The following is a 15,338-nucleotide window of genomic DNA, read 5'->3' as shown; positions in this document are numbered from 1 at the left end:
GAGGCATTACTACCAGCAAAATACGTAAAGATAGAAACGTAATCTTCATTAAAGCCTAGAAGACTCCCTGCTATGCCGTCAAAAGTAAGAGCTAAACTATCTAAAAAATATATGTTTTTAAGTTGCACCTGTTCATTTAAATAAGACCTTCCTTATAAGGGAAATGTGTAAACATTTTCAATTCCTCCAACAAATCTAGCCTTTGATGCCTAACTTCCTTATGTAAGAGCACTAAATCTTCAAGTTTCGCGGCGAGTGTTCGCGAAGTAGCAAATATTGCAACTGGTCTGGCTGTTTCCTTCACCTTTTCGTCACGAAGGGTACATTATAGCTGCTGCCTCCAGCCATGTTCAAGATCTTAATTAATATTTTGCTTTTTTGCAGGCACACGTCTGCAGAAACGCACGCTTCACAGTATCGTAGGATGCCGCCATATGAGCAAAAAACAAAATGGCGCATCTACAGAAGGAAAAAAATTGACTACGCGCTTTTCAGTAAGACTGACACCGTAACGAATAATCGACTGCGTTGTGGAGCAAGTGACAGCTGGATGTAAAAGCTGTGGTGGTGTGACGCGGTACAATTACTTACCACCACTTGAGGAAGACACAGGGCAGTTTTCAGTTAATCATCTTTACAGTGAGAAAGGGTAGCTCCACTCTGAATGAGGCTTCAACAGAGAATGACACTATGAATAATCATTGTTAATGGACTGACAGATGCTCCGAAAACGACTAACAGTCTTAAGAATGTTTTGTATACAACATCTGTTTTGCTTCTTCTTCGGTACTTAGCACACAACTGGAAAATGAAACCCCAGCACCTCTAAGAAAGAGACGTGGGAACATTCGTGTGCGCAGCATAACCTAAAATGGGGGAACATATTCAGAGTCTTGTCGAAGGAGCACTGTACATTGAAGGATACATTCGCATCACTTCCCAGATAATTGTGTTCCTGATGGTACAACGTCAAGATAATGTCCGCACACAAACGTCTCTCTTGTCACTCCACGCGCACTCCTACTTTTATGACATTCTAGGTCACCTCGCTCTCCAGACTGACTCTCTTTTGCGTTATTTTGGAACATATATTTTGTTCAAACGTTATGAGTTACCTCGAGGAAAACGATATATGGACACACAATCAGCACAGATACAAAAATTATCGTTCTTGTGGAACACAGCTAACTCTTTATTCTCACGAAGTAATGAGTGCTACCGACAGGGGCTCTCAAATTGATACCATATTTATAGATTTCCAAAAGACTTGATACCGATCCTCACAATCGGTTGATAATTATGTGCCTATGGATTATTGACTCAGTTTAAATTGTTTTATTATAATTTTCTTAGAAAACTTTACACATGTAGTTCTGAAGGACCAAATTGACAGGCAGCTCTCCAAGGTTTTGGAATGTATCAGTACATGAAATTACAACAGAAAAATAAAAATAGATAAAATAAAATGTTTATGAATCCTAAAAGACGACAAGATATAAGTTCATATAAACGCAGTCAACAACGTAGCGCAAAAACTAGCTTAATGTGTCAAGGAACTCCTCGAAAGAACAGAAGGAGTGACCCGTGGGGAAACTCTTCAGTGTAGTTTTCAAAGCGCTTGAATTAGTGCTAAGACTTTTGAATTCTTGTGGCAGCTTACTGAAAATGGATCCAGCAGAATACTGCACGCATTTCTGTACAAGAGTCAAGGAGGTGCGATCCAAATGCAGATTGCATTTCTGCCTGGTATAACTGAGTGAAAGCTGCTAATTCTTGGGAATAATCTGATCATGCTAGCAAGAAACGACATCAAAGAATGGATATATATTGAGAGGCCAATGTCAAAATACGAGTACCCAGACTAATGAACAGGTGTCTACAAGTGGTTCGCGAACTTACAGCACTTATTGTGCGTATCACCCGTCTCTGAGCGAAAAATACCCTTTGTAAATGGGAAGAATTGCCCCAAAATATAACATCATACTTCACACGCGATTGAAAATAAGCAAAGCAGACTACTTTTCATATCGAACTATCAATTACTTCAGATTCTGTTCTTATAGTAACAATGGCAGCACTAAGTGTTTGAATAAGATCCTGAACTGGGCCGTCTACGACAGTTTACAATCTATCGGAACACCTGGAAATTTGAACTGTTCCGTCTGACTATTCATGTGCCCATTCTGCACCATTAGAACACCGGGTTTTGTTGAATTGTGTGTTAGAAACTGTAAAAACTTAGTCTTGCTGTGATTTATCGGCGTTAGCTTATTTTCTACAAGCCATGAACTTATGTCTTGAGCCGCACTGTTTGAAATAGTGTCAGTGTTGCACATAGCATCCTTTACTACCAAGCTAATGTCATCATCAGACAGAAATGTTTTAAAATCACCTGTAATGCTAGAAGGCATATGGTTTATATAAATAAGGAACAGGAGTGGCCCGAGCACTGAACCCTGGGGCACTCTCCATTTAACTGTGCCTCTCTCAAACCCCACATAATAACTATTCTCAATACCGTGGAGAGTGACCTTTTGCCATCTGTTCTTAAAGTTTGAAGTGAACCAACTGTGTGCTACTCCCAGTATTCCACAATGGTCCAACTTCTGGAGCAATATTTTGTGATCAACACAATGAAATGCTTTATTTAAATCAAAAAAGATGCCTAGTGTTCGAATTCTTTTGTTTAATCCATCCAGTATCTCAGAAAGAAAAGAGAAAATAGCATTTTCAGTTGTTCAACCACTTCTGAAACAGAACTATATGTTTGACAGCAAATTATGTAAAATGAAATGATCAATAATTATCCTTACGTAGACAGCCTTATCAATAGCTTCAGCAAACACTATGACATAGAAATAGGTGTAAAATTGTCTATATTATCCTCTTCTCCCTTTCTACAAAGCGGCTTTACTGCTGAGTACTTTAATCGTTCAGGAAACAGACCATTCCTAAAGGAAAAATTACAAATATGTCTAAGTGCAGGGCTAACATGTGCAGCACAGTACTTAAGTACTCTGCTAGATACTCTTTCATACCCATGCGAGTCCTTATTCTTCAGTGGTTTAATTATTGACTCAATGTCCCCCTTGTCAGTATCATAGAAGAGAATTTCAGTTATCATTCTCGGAAAGCCACTTTCCAAGAGAGAGATATGATTCAGTACAGAAACTAGGTTTTTATTTAACTCCCCTACTATTTTCAGAAAGTTACCGTTAAGTACTGTACACATATCTGACTTATCAGTAACAGAAATAATTTTACTACATACTGATTTTGTAACCTCGAAATTGCGCCGCTGACCAGGCAGTTTCTTCATGACTGACCATATGATTTTCGTTTTACCCTGCAGATTAGCTATTCTATTTGCGCACCACATACTCTTTGCCTTTGTAAAAACGTTTTAAGCAACTTACAGTACTGAAACTTCCTGGCAGATTAAAACTGTGTGCCCGACCGAGACTCGAACTCGGGACCTTTGCCTTTCGCGAGCAAGTGCTCTACCAACTGAGCTACCGAAGCACGACTCACGCCCGGTACTCACAGCTTTACTTCTGCCAGTACCTCGTCTCCTACCTTCCAAACTTTACAGAAGCTCTTCTGCGAACCTTGCAGAACTAGCACTCTTTCAGGAGTGCTAGTTCTGCAAGGTTCGCAGAAGAGCTTCTGTAAAGTTTGGAAGGTAGGAGACGAGGTACTGGCAGAAGTAAAGCTGTGAGTACCGGGCGTGAGTCGTGCTTCGGTAACTCAGTTGGTAGAGCACTTGCCCGCGAAAGGCAAAGGTCCCGAGTTCGAGTCTCGGTCGGGCACACAGTTTTAATCTGCCAGGAAGTTTCATATCAGCGCACACTCCGCTGCAGAGTGAAAATCTCATTCTGGAAACATCCCCCAGGCTGTGGCTAAGCCATGTCTCCGCAATATCCTTTCTTTCAGGAGTGCTAGTTCTGCAAGGTTCGCAGAAGAGCTTCTGTAAAGTTTGGAAGGTAGGAGACGAGGTACTGGCAGAAGTAAAGCTGTGAGTACCGGGCGTGAGTCGTGCTTCGGTAGCTCAGTTGGTAGAGCACTTGCCCGCGAAAGGCAAAGGTCCCGAGTTCGAGTCTCGGTCGGGCACACAGTTTTAATCTGCCAGGAAGTTTCATATCAGCGCACACTCCGCTGCAGAGTGAAAATCTCATTCTGGAAACATCCCCCAGGCTGTGGCTAAGCCATGTCTCCGCAATATCCTTTCTTTCAGGAGTGCTAGTTCTGCAAGGTTCGCAGAAGAGCTTCTGTAAAGTTTGGAAGGTAGGAGACGAGGTACTGGCAGAAGTAAAGCTGTGAGTACCGGGCGTGAGTCGTGCTTCGGTAGCTCAGTTGGTAGAGCACTTGCCCGCGAAAGGCAAAGGTCCCGAGTTCGAGTCTCGGTCGGGCACACAGTTTTAATCTGCCAGGAAGTTTCATATCAGCGCACACTCCGCTGCAGAGTGAAAATCTCATTCTGCAAACATCCCCCAGGCTGTGGCTAAGCCATGTCTCCGCAATATCCTTTCTTTCAGGAGTGCTAGTTCTGCAAGGTTCGCAGAAGAGCTTCTGTAAAGTTTGGAAGGTAGGAGATGAGGTACTGGCAGAAGTAAAGCTGTGAGTACCGGGCGTGAGTCGTGCTTCGGTAGCTCAGTTGGTAGAGCACTTGCCCGCGAAAGGCAAAGGTCCCGAGTTCGAGTCTCGGTCGGGCACACAGTTTTAATCTGCCAGGAAGTTTCATATCAGCGCACACTCCGCTGCAGAGTGAAAATCTCATTCTGGAAACATCCCCCAGGCTGTGGCTAAGCCATGTCTCCGCAATATCCTTTCTTTCAGGAGTGCTAGTTCTGCAAGGTTCGCAGAAGAGCTTCTGTAAAGTTTGGAAGGTAGGAGACGAGGTACTGGCAGAAGTAAAGCTGTGAGTACCGGGCGTGAGTCGTGCTTCGGTAGCTCAGTTGGTAGAGCACTTGCCCGCGAAAGGCAAAGGTCCCGAGTTCGAGTCTCGGTCGGGCACACAGTTTTAATCTGCCAGGAAGTTTCATATCAGCGCACACTCCGCTGCAGAGTGAAAATCTCATTCTGGAAACATCCCCCAGGCTGTGGCTAAGCCATGTCTCCGCAATATCCTTTCTTTCAGGAGTGCTAGTTCTGCAAGGTTCGCAGAAGAGCTTCTGTAAAGTTTGGAAGGTAGGAGACGAGGTACTGGTAGAAGTAAAGCTGTGAGTACCGGGCGTGAGTCGTGCTTCGGTAGCTCAGTTGGTAGAGCACTTGCCCGCGAAAGGCAAAGGTCCCGAGTTCGAGTCTCGGTCGGGCACACAGTTTTAATCTGCCAGGAAGTTTCATATCAGCGCACACTCCGCTGCAGAGTGAAAATCTCATTCTGGAAACATCCCCCAGGCTGTGGCTAAGCCATGTCTCCGCAATATCCTTTCTTTCAGGAGTGCTAGTTCTGCAAGGTTCGCAGAAGAGCTTCTGTAAAGTTTGGAAGGTAGGAGACGAGGTACTGGCAGAAGTAAAGCTGTGAGTACCGGGCGTGAGTCGTGCTTCGGTAGCTCAGTTGGTAGAGCACTTGCCCGCGAAAGGCAAAGGTCCCGAGCTCGAGTCTCGGTCGGGCACACAGTTTTAATCTGCCAGGAAGTTTCATATCAGCGCACACTCCGCTGCAGAGTGAAAATCTCATTCTGGAAACATCCCCCAGGCTGTGGCTAAGCCATGTCTCCGCAATATCCTTTCTTTCAGGAGTGCTAGTTCTGCAAGGTTCGCAGAAGAGCTTCTGTAAAGTTTGGAAGGTAGGAGACGAGGTACTGGCAGAAGTAAAGCTGTGAGTACCGGGCGTGAGTCGTGCTTCGGTAGCTCAGTTGGTAGAGCACTTGCCCGCGAAAGGCAAAGGTCCCGAGTTCGAGGCTCGGTCGGGCACACAGTTTTAATCTGCCAGGAAGTTTCATATCAGCGCACACTCCGCTGCAGAGTGAAAATCTCATTCTGGAAACATCCCCCAGGCTGTGGCTAAGCCATGTCTCCGCGATATCCTTTCTTTCAGGAGTGCTAGTTCTGCAAGGTTCGCAGAAGAGCTTCTGTAAAGTTCGGAAGGTAGGAGACGAGGTACTGGCAGAAGTAAAGCTGTGAGTACCGGGCGTGAGTCGTGCTTCGGTAGCTCAGTTGGAAGAGCACTTGCCCGCGAAAGGCAAAGGTCCTGAGTTCGAGTCTCGGTCGGGCACACAGTTTTAATCTGCCAGGAAGTTTCATATCAGCGCACACTCCGCTGCAGAGTGAAAATCTCATTCTGGAAACATCCTCCAGGCTGTGGCTAAGCCATGTCTCCGCAATATCCTTTCTTTCAGGAGTGCTAGTTCTGCAAGGTTCGCAGAAGAGCTTCTGTAAAGTTTGGAAGGTAGGAGACGAGGTACTGGCAGAAGTAAAGCTGTGAGTACCGGGCGTGAGTCGTGCTTCGGTAGCTCAGTTGGTAGAGCACTTGCCCGCGAAAGGCAAAGGTCCCGAGTTCGAGTCTCGGTCGGGCACACAGTTTTAATCTGCCAGGAAGTTTCATATCAGCGCACACTCCGCTGCAGAGTGAAAATCTCATTCTGGAAACATCCCCCAGGCTGTGGCTAAGCCATGTCTCCGCAATATCCTTTCTTTCAGGAGTGCTAGTTCTGCAAGGTTCGCAGAAGAGCTTCTGTAAAGTTTGGAAGGTAGGAGACGAGGTACTGGCAGAAGTAAAGCTGTGAGTACCGGGCGTGAGTCGTGCTTCGGTAGCTCAGTTGGTAGAGCACTTGCCCGCGAAAGGCAAAGGTCCCGAGTTCGAGTCTCGGTCGGGCACACAGTTTTAATCTGCCAGGAAGTTTCATATCAGCGCACACTCCGCTGCAGAGTGAAAATCTCATTCTGGAAACATCCCCCAGGCTGTGGCTAAGCCATGTCTCCGCAATATCCTTTCTTTCAGGAGTGCTAGTTCTGCAAGGTTCGCAGAAGAGCTTCTGTAAAGTTTGGAAGGTAGGAGACGAGGTACTGGCAGAAGTAAAGCTGTGAGTACCGGGCGTGAGTCGTGCTTCGGTAGCTCAGTTGGTAGAGCACTTGCCCGCGAAAGGCAAAGGTCCCGAGTTCGAGTCTCGGTCGGGCACACAGTTTTAATCTGCCAGGAAGTTTCATATCAGCGCACACTCCGCTGCAGAGTGAAAATCTCATTCTGGAAACATCCCCCAGGCTGTGGCTAAGCCATGTCTCCGCAATATCCTTTCTTTCAGGAGTGCTAGTTCTGCAAGGTTCGCAGAAGAGCTTCTGTAAAGTTTGGAAGGTAGGAGACGAGGTACTGGCAGAAGTAAAGCTGTGAGTACCGGGCGTGAGTCGTGCTTCGGTAGCTCAGTTGGTAGAGCACTTGCCCGCGAAAGGCAAAGGTCCCAGTCTCGCCGCGTCAGCCGTGCTGTGCGGACGTGTGCTGAGTTTCGTGCGCCGCGGTCTGCTGTGCTTCGGCGTGGTAAGTCGCAGTGCGTCTTGCATCGTTGCAGAACTTCTACGCATATTGAAATTTGAAATATGAATCCGTGATGGCCCACTTGAACAGACAAGATACTTTGAAATTCTCGTTTGATCGTAATTACGCCCGACCTAAACTACACGAAATCGAAGATTGGTTGGAATACGAAGTGAAAGTTGATTCAGAGGATGTCATTGGAATGCATCTTTCGATAGTGAGCAGCGTTGTATTTGTGAAATTGAGGAATGCTAACTTATGTGACAAAATAGTTGAGTCTTGCGGAGGAAGTATGAAATTTAAGCGTTGTGATGGAAACGTAGGCGAAGTCACCGTAACACATGCAGGGTTTGGAATACGAACTATCAGGATATTCGAACTACCATTCGAAGTACCGGCGGAACAAATAAACGCAGTGATAGCGCCGTACGGTAAAGTTCTCAGCAATGTTGCCGAACGGTGGTCCAACGCGCGCAAATTCCAAGTTCTCAACGGAGTGAGGCAATTAAAGGTCGATTTGCACAAACATGTACCGTCATACATCAGCGTCTGTGGATACCGAGGTATCGTTATATACGACGGCCAGCCGAGGACGTGCGCGGCGTGCAACTCTCCCGGACACGTCCGCGCGGAGTGTTTACAGCGGCGAGTGGCGCAGCTGCCGGCTGGCGAGGCGCCGCGACCGCCTGCTATGACTGCGCTGCCAGCGACTTACGCTACGGCTGCCCGCGGCCAAGTCCTGTCCCCAAGCCCTGATGTGAATTCGGAGAACCATCCCACCCGAGAAGAAGCCCAGATTGCCACCACTGACACAACAGAAGCTAGACCACCCGAACCTAAGGAAATCGTGACAGCTGTAACGGTTTCAACACAACAGACACCGAAAGATATTGGGAGCCACAGCAAATTATCCGATTCCTCCGCTGTTGAGAATGACATGCAAGAACCATTCCGGAATGAGCAACCTCATCGTGAACCGATTTCTCTATTGACACCATCATCCACCAAGAGCACGGTCGACAATTTAGCTCGAAACACCACCCGCTTAGAAGATTTGAAGAATGCTGAGGAAGACAACATCAGACAGCAGCCGGTGAAACCTAAACGGCAAACACGAAAACAGAGCCCTGAAGAGATTCAAGCACTGGAGAAAAAACTCTCCCGTACCAAAAAAATTCTTAAAACAGATCGAAGCGGAAAGCAAGGCGTGGTAGACATCGGAAAACCAGACATCCCCAACCCGAATGAGGACGTACAGATGCACCTCGCCCCTCCAATTGAAGAACCAATGGACACTGTTGACCGCTGCGGAACTGATACGGGGACAGCATGGTCTGACGACACTGAATGCGCTTAGTTGGACTACCGAATGACGCAGGCGTATAAAATCGCCACGCTCAATGTAAACAGAATAGTTTCGGACGTAAAGTTACAATCTGTGAAGGACTACTTATATGCCGCCGACATTGACATAGCGATGTTACAAGAGGTAGTTACAACCAAAATAGCGGATGTGTACGGATATGAGGCGATCTTAAACATAGGCAATGAATGTGGAACAGGAATACTGTTCAAACACGGCATACCATGTACAGCAAAAGCAATACTTGAATCTGGACGAGGCATAACTGCACAAATATATGATCTGCTTCTTGTTAATATATATGCTCCCTCTGGATCCAGCGGAAAACGAGCAAGGGGCAACCTGTTCCGGGACGAAATTGTCCCATTAATAACGGATCCTCGACTGCACATAATTTTGGGTGGAGATTTTAACTGCGTATTGCGTCCAGAAGATCAAATCCCGAACTTCAACTTTTGTGAGGAGCTGTTGCTGGTAATTAACGGGCTCGATATGATAGATGCTTGGTGCCACCTTCGCCCGCACACCCGAGGATACACGTACGTATCCAGTACTTCGGCAAGCAGACTAGACAGGCTGTATGTAACGAAAGGTTTTATCCATAATGTAACTGACTGTGAAATTTGGCCTCTTAACTTCTCGGATCACTGCGCATTTCATATAACCGCGAAGCATACTAAACAAAAAACATTCCTGGGAAGGGGCGTATGGCAGCTAAACGTGTCACTTTTGGAGGACGCAGTACTGAAACAGGAGGTCCATGCTACATGGCAGCGTTGTCTTCTGATGCAATCCAGATATCCTACACGCATCATGTGGTGGCTACAGTCTGCGAAACCGCAGATAAAAAAATGCATCGCACGATATGGTCGCATGAAAGCGTACTGGCGAAAACGCACCTTGGAGTATCACTTTCTTTGCCTCCGCGAACTATATGATGACCCCATGGGATTAGTAGCAAACAGCTCTAGAATAAAACGCACCAAAGCAAGAATAACGGCGTTGTTACGACAATCACTAGAGGGGAAAAAAGTTCGATCGCGTCCTCCGATTGAACTGACGCAGGAGAATACGTCCGTATATCACGTGATACGGGAAGCCAAGAGAGGTAAACAAAAGTTAATCCACACTCTCAGTGATGAACAGGGGAACGAATACGATCAACAAGTCACGGTTAAAAACTACGTGGTGCAACATTATACAGATTTTTACTCCGCATCGGCGACTGACGCGACGGCAAGTGAGCCGCTTTTATCCAAAATTCAATCCACGATCCATCCGACTGACAACGCCGACCTTGTAGCCCACATAACTGAGGAAGAAGTATGTGCCATAATCAAAGACTCGCCTACAAAGAAATCTGCTGGTTTAGATGGCCTACCCATAGAATTTTATGCTTGTTTTTGGCACATCATAGGACCGGAATTCACCAAAATATGCAATGAATTATTGGGAGACGTGCAGATGCCATCTCAGTTTACCGAAGGAATGATTGTACTGATCCCCAAAAAACCACGTAGCGCTACGCTGAAGGATTTTCGACCACTAACACTCCTCAATTCCGACTATAAAATCTTCACCCGACTCATAAACTGTAGACTGAAGACGGTACTGCCGAAAGTACTTGGCCTTTATCAAATGAGTGCTGTCCCAGGGAGATCAATGTCGAATGCACTATGTGAATATAGAGACATAATACATTTGTCGTGGCTATGCAAATGCAATGTTAGTCTCATGTTTTTAGACTTCGATAAGGCTTTTGACCGCATCAACCACCACTTTCTACTAACTGTAATGCAACGGATGGGATTCAGTGCTCATTTTATTCAGATCATACGCAAATGTATAGTCGGCACTTCCTCTCGAATCAAAATTAATGGTCAGCTAAGTTCACCAGTCCCGATCAAGCAATCAGTGAGACAAGGCTGCCCCCTTTCTATGGCACTATACGCAATCGCCGTAGAACCGTTACTGTTAAACCTGCATCACAGGTTACAAGGTCTACAGGTGTTGGGTACAAAAACCGTGTGTCACGCTTATGCTGATGACGTCAGTGTAGTAGTTAACACGCACTCAGAAATGGAAGTCGTTCAACAAATAATCCACGCTTACGCCACTTCTTCCGGAGCCAAACTCAATGAACAAAAATCGAAAATTTTACCTGTCGGACCCCATATGGAGACCATTCCAAGAACATGGCTACAAAGAACAGAGAAGACGAACCACTTAGGTATGATTCTAATGGCCAACCCAAGAGAGATGACAGTAGCCAACTGGGACCATAAACTGCATATATTCAGGGCTACTCTCCGTGAACACAAAACTAGAACGCTCAATCGGATACAGAGAGCTCTATTGATTAACAGCTATGCGCTAAGCAAAATATATCACATCGCAGCAGTGTTACCAGTACCCAAGGATACAGCGCAAAAGCTTTTAGCTGCAGCGTATTGGTTCATATGGAGCGGAAACATCTTCAAAGTCGCTATGCCAACCATAGTGTTAACCCGCGCCGCTGGTGGTTTGGGCGTCAAAGACATCAAGAACCAATGCACTGCCGTATATTTGGACCGAATCCGCAAAATACTGCAGTCACCCCACCCGACAATTACGAAAACGTTATTCAACAGATTAGCCCCAACGAGCAAAAAGGCCCCAGTCGATGTTGGTCGCATCAGCGCTCAACTCGATCACGTCCGGACTTATTACCTGGAAATGAGCTATATTCAAGACACTTCACAGCTGCTTAACACCAGAAGGACCTATTACCACCTCACGAGACACCATAGGCAAAACCCAATTGAAGCGAAATATCCAGCGGTCAACTGGAGTAACGTCTGGAAAAACATTAACAATCCCATCCTCCACTCCAAAGTAGTGTCCACGTGGTATGACATTGTGAACGAGAAGGTCCCCACAGGTGAAAAGTTGCACAATATCAAAATGAAGCAGAGTCCGTACTGCGATCATTGCCATACTGTAGATACCTTGGCACACATTCTCATCTGCCGCGACCAATACCACATATGGAACTGGACTAGAAAAAAACTCGTAATAATTACTAGAACCACAGACTCTGCTATAACACTTAAAGATGTACTTCAACCAGACTGGCATTTCTTTCCTGCAACAAAGCACAATAGCTATGTTTGGATTATCGGCCAGTTTGCATATTTTGCAGTTACGAATACACATGCGAGTATAGACGAGTACATACAGTATATAATGGAAGAGCACCACAACCTTAAAACGAGTCGGAAATACAAAGCTTTGTTTCAAAATTTCTTACTTCACACTTTGCCATAATGAAGCGGTAATTTTTTATTTATTTATTTATTTTTTTTTTTTTGTTTGGTGCACAACACTACAGCGAGTTGATACTACTTGTGCTTCATTATAATTAAGTTGGCATTTATTTATTTATTTTTATAGTACAGCAGGTGAAAGTGCCTCAGGAAAACTAATCTTGCCAGAAGCCGTAACATAAAACACACCAGAAGTGCTTGATTGATTTCGTGTTCTTCTGTTTCACGGGTATTGGACAGATTGTCACGGCAAGAAGATGTATTCAGTTCCTTTATATATTATTTTAAAAACATAATGGAAAAATAAATAAAAAAGTAGGTTAAGTTAGGGTGAAAGTGGCGGTGGCAACAGAATTTATTTATGTATTTATTTTTTTTTTTTTTTTTTTTTTTTTTTTTTTTTTTTTTTTTTTTTTTTTTAGGTTAGATAGGAGTTTGGGGGTGATATGGATGATAGGGGCCAACGCCTGAAGTGGAAGAGGTCCAGGAAAAAAAAAAAAAAAAAAAAAAAATGGTCTGGGTTCGATTCCCACTTCCGTCAATGATTTTAGATAGAAAAAAAAAAAAAAAAAAAAAAAAAAAAAAAAAAAAAAAAAAAAAGAGGTTCCCTTGTGAAAAAAAAAAAAAAATAAAAAAAAAAAAAAAAAAAGTTGGTAGAGCACTTGCCCGCGAAAGGCAAAGGTCCCGAGTTCGAGTCTCGGTCGGGCACACAGTTTTAATCTGCCAGGAAGTTTCATATCAGCGCACACTCCGCTGCAGAGTGAAAATCTCATTCTGGAAACATCCCCCAGGCTGTGGCTAAGCCATGTCTCCGCAATATCCTTTCTTTCAGGAGTGCTAGTTCTGCAAGGTTCGCAGAAGAGCTTCTGTAAAGTTTGGAAGGTAGGAGACGAGGTACTGGCAGAAGTAAAGCTGTGAGTACCGGGCGTGAGTCGTGCTTCGGTAGCTCAGTTGGTACAGCACTTGCCCGCGAAAGGCAAAGGTCCCGAGTTCGAGTCTCGGTCGGGCACACAGTTTTAATCTGCCAGGAAGTTTCATATCAGCGCACACTCCGCTGCAGAGTGAAAATCTCATTCTGGAAACATCCCCCAGGCTGTGGCTAAGCCATGTCTCCGCAATATCCTTTCTTTCAGGAGTGCTAGTTCTGCAAGGTTCGCAGAAGAGCTTCTGTAAAGTTTGGAAGGTAGGAGACGAGGTACTGGCAGAAGTAAAGCTGTGAGTACCGGGCGTGAGTCGTGCTTCGGTAGCTCAGTTGGTAGAGCACTTGCCCGCGAAAGGCAAAGATCCTGAGTTCGAGTCTCGGTCGGGCACACAGTTTTAATCTGCCAGGAAGTTTCATATCAGCGCACACTCCGCTGCAGAGTGAAAATCTCATTCTGGAAACATCCCCCAGGCTGTGGCTAAGCCATGTCTCCGCAATATCCTTTCTTTCAGGAGTGCTAGTTCTGCAAGGTTCGCAGAAGAGCTTCTGTAAAGTTTGGAAGGTAGGAGACGAGGTACTGGCAGAAGTAAAGCTGTGAGTACCGGGCGTGAGTCGTGCTTCGGTAGCTCAGTTGGTAGAGCACTTGCCCGCGAAAGGCAAAGGTCCCGAGTTCGAGTCTCGGTCGGGCACACAGTTTTAATCTGCCAGGAAGTTTCATATCAGCGCACACTCCGCTGCAGAGTGAAAATCTCATTCTGGAAACATCCCCCAGGCTGTGGCTAAGCCATGTCTCCGCAATATCCTTTCTTTCAGGAGTGCTAGTTCTGCAAGGTTCGCAGAAGAGCTTCTGTAAAGTTTGGAAGGTAGGAGACGAGGTACTGGCAGAAGTAAAGCTGTGAGTACCGGGCGTGAGTCGTGCTTCGGTAGCTCAGTTGGTAGAGCACTTGCCCGCGAAAGGCAAAGGTCCCGAGTTCGAGTCTCGGTCGGGCACACAGTTTTAATCTGCCAGGAAGTTTCATATCAGCGCACACTCCGCTGCAGAGTGAAAATCTCATTCTGGAAACATCCCCCAGGCTGTGGCTAAGCCATGTCTCCGCAATATCCTTTCTTTCAGGAGTGCTAGTTCTGCAAGGTTCGCAGAAGAGCTTCTGTAAAGTTTGGAAGGTAGGAGACGAGGTACTGGCAGAAGTAAAGCTGTGAGTACCGGGCGTGAGTCGTGCTCCGGTAGCTCAGTTGGTAGAGCACTTGCCCGCGAAAGGCAAAGGTCCCGAGTTCGAGTCTCGGTCGGGCACACAGTTTTAATCTGCCAGGAAGTTTCATATCAGCGCACACTCCGCTGCAGAGTGAAAACCTCATTCTGGAAACATCCCCCAGGCTGTGGCTAAGCCATGTCTCCGCAATATCCTTTCTTTCAGGAGTGCTAGTTCTGCAAGGTTCGCAGAAGAGCTTCTGTAAAGTTTGGAAGGTAGGAGACGAGGTACTGGCAGAAGTAAAGCTGTGAGTACCGGGCGTGAGTCGTGCTTCGGTAGCTCAGTTGGTAGAGCACTTGCCCGCGAAAGGCAAAGGTCCCGAGTTCGAGTCTCGGTCGGGCACACAGTTTTAATCTGCCAGGAAGTTTCATATCAGCGCACACTCCGCTGCAGAGTGAAAATCTCATTCTGGAAACATCCCCCAGGCTGTGGCTAAGCCATGTCTCCGCAATATCCTTTCTTTCAGGAGTGCTAGTTCTGCAAGGTTCGCAGAAGAGCTTCTGTAAAGTTTGGAAGGTAGGAGACGAGGTACTGGCAGAAGTAAAGCTGTGAGTACCGGGCGTGAGTCGTGCTTCGGTAGCTCAGTTGGTAGAGCACTTGCCCGCGAAAGGCAAAGGTCCCGAGTTCGAGTCTCGGTCGGGCACACAGTTTTAATCTGCCAGGAAGTTTCATATCAGCGCACACTCCGCTGCAGAGTGAAAATCTCATTCTGGGAACGTACAGTACTGTTTGTAATGGCCTGCTGCTGTCCCATTGAGACTATTTCTAACATTTTGGTATAATTCCCATTTTGTTATTAGTCAGTCACCCAGGCTGCCTTTTTCTGCTAGCACACTGGTTTTAATGTTATAATGGAAAGCAACTTTCAAAGAGTATGATAAATGTGTTAAGGAAAGCATTATATGTGTCAAGTGCGTTATCCTCTCACTCTTCTTCCTTAACGAGGTGTAAAAAACTCGTTGTTGCCGTTGGATTAGCTTTATAAATAGTTTGTAATTATACATAACGTATCTTTGAGTACAAAAAC

General features: G+C 45.8%; 1 non-coding gene across 1 annotated transcript; it reads left to right on the top strand.

The window, feature by feature from the left end:
* Positions 1–14,278: 14,278 nt before the first annotated feature.
* On the top strand, positions 14,279–14,353 carry Trnas-cga. Its single transcript has one exon. It is a non-coding gene; the product is annotated as a tRNA-Ser (tRNA).
* The last annotated feature ends 985 nt before the right edge of the window (positions 14,354–15,338 follow it).

Source organism: Schistocerca americana, chromosome 2, assembly GCF_021461395.2.
Source record: "Schistocerca americana isolate TAMUIC-IGC-003095 chromosome 2, iqSchAmer2.1, whole genome shotgun sequence".
In the NCBI taxonomy this organism is placed as follows: domain Eukaryota; kingdom Metazoa; phylum Arthropoda; class Insecta; order Orthoptera; family Acrididae; genus Schistocerca; species Schistocerca americana.
This window is presented reverse-complemented; position numbering and strand designations above follow the sequence as displayed.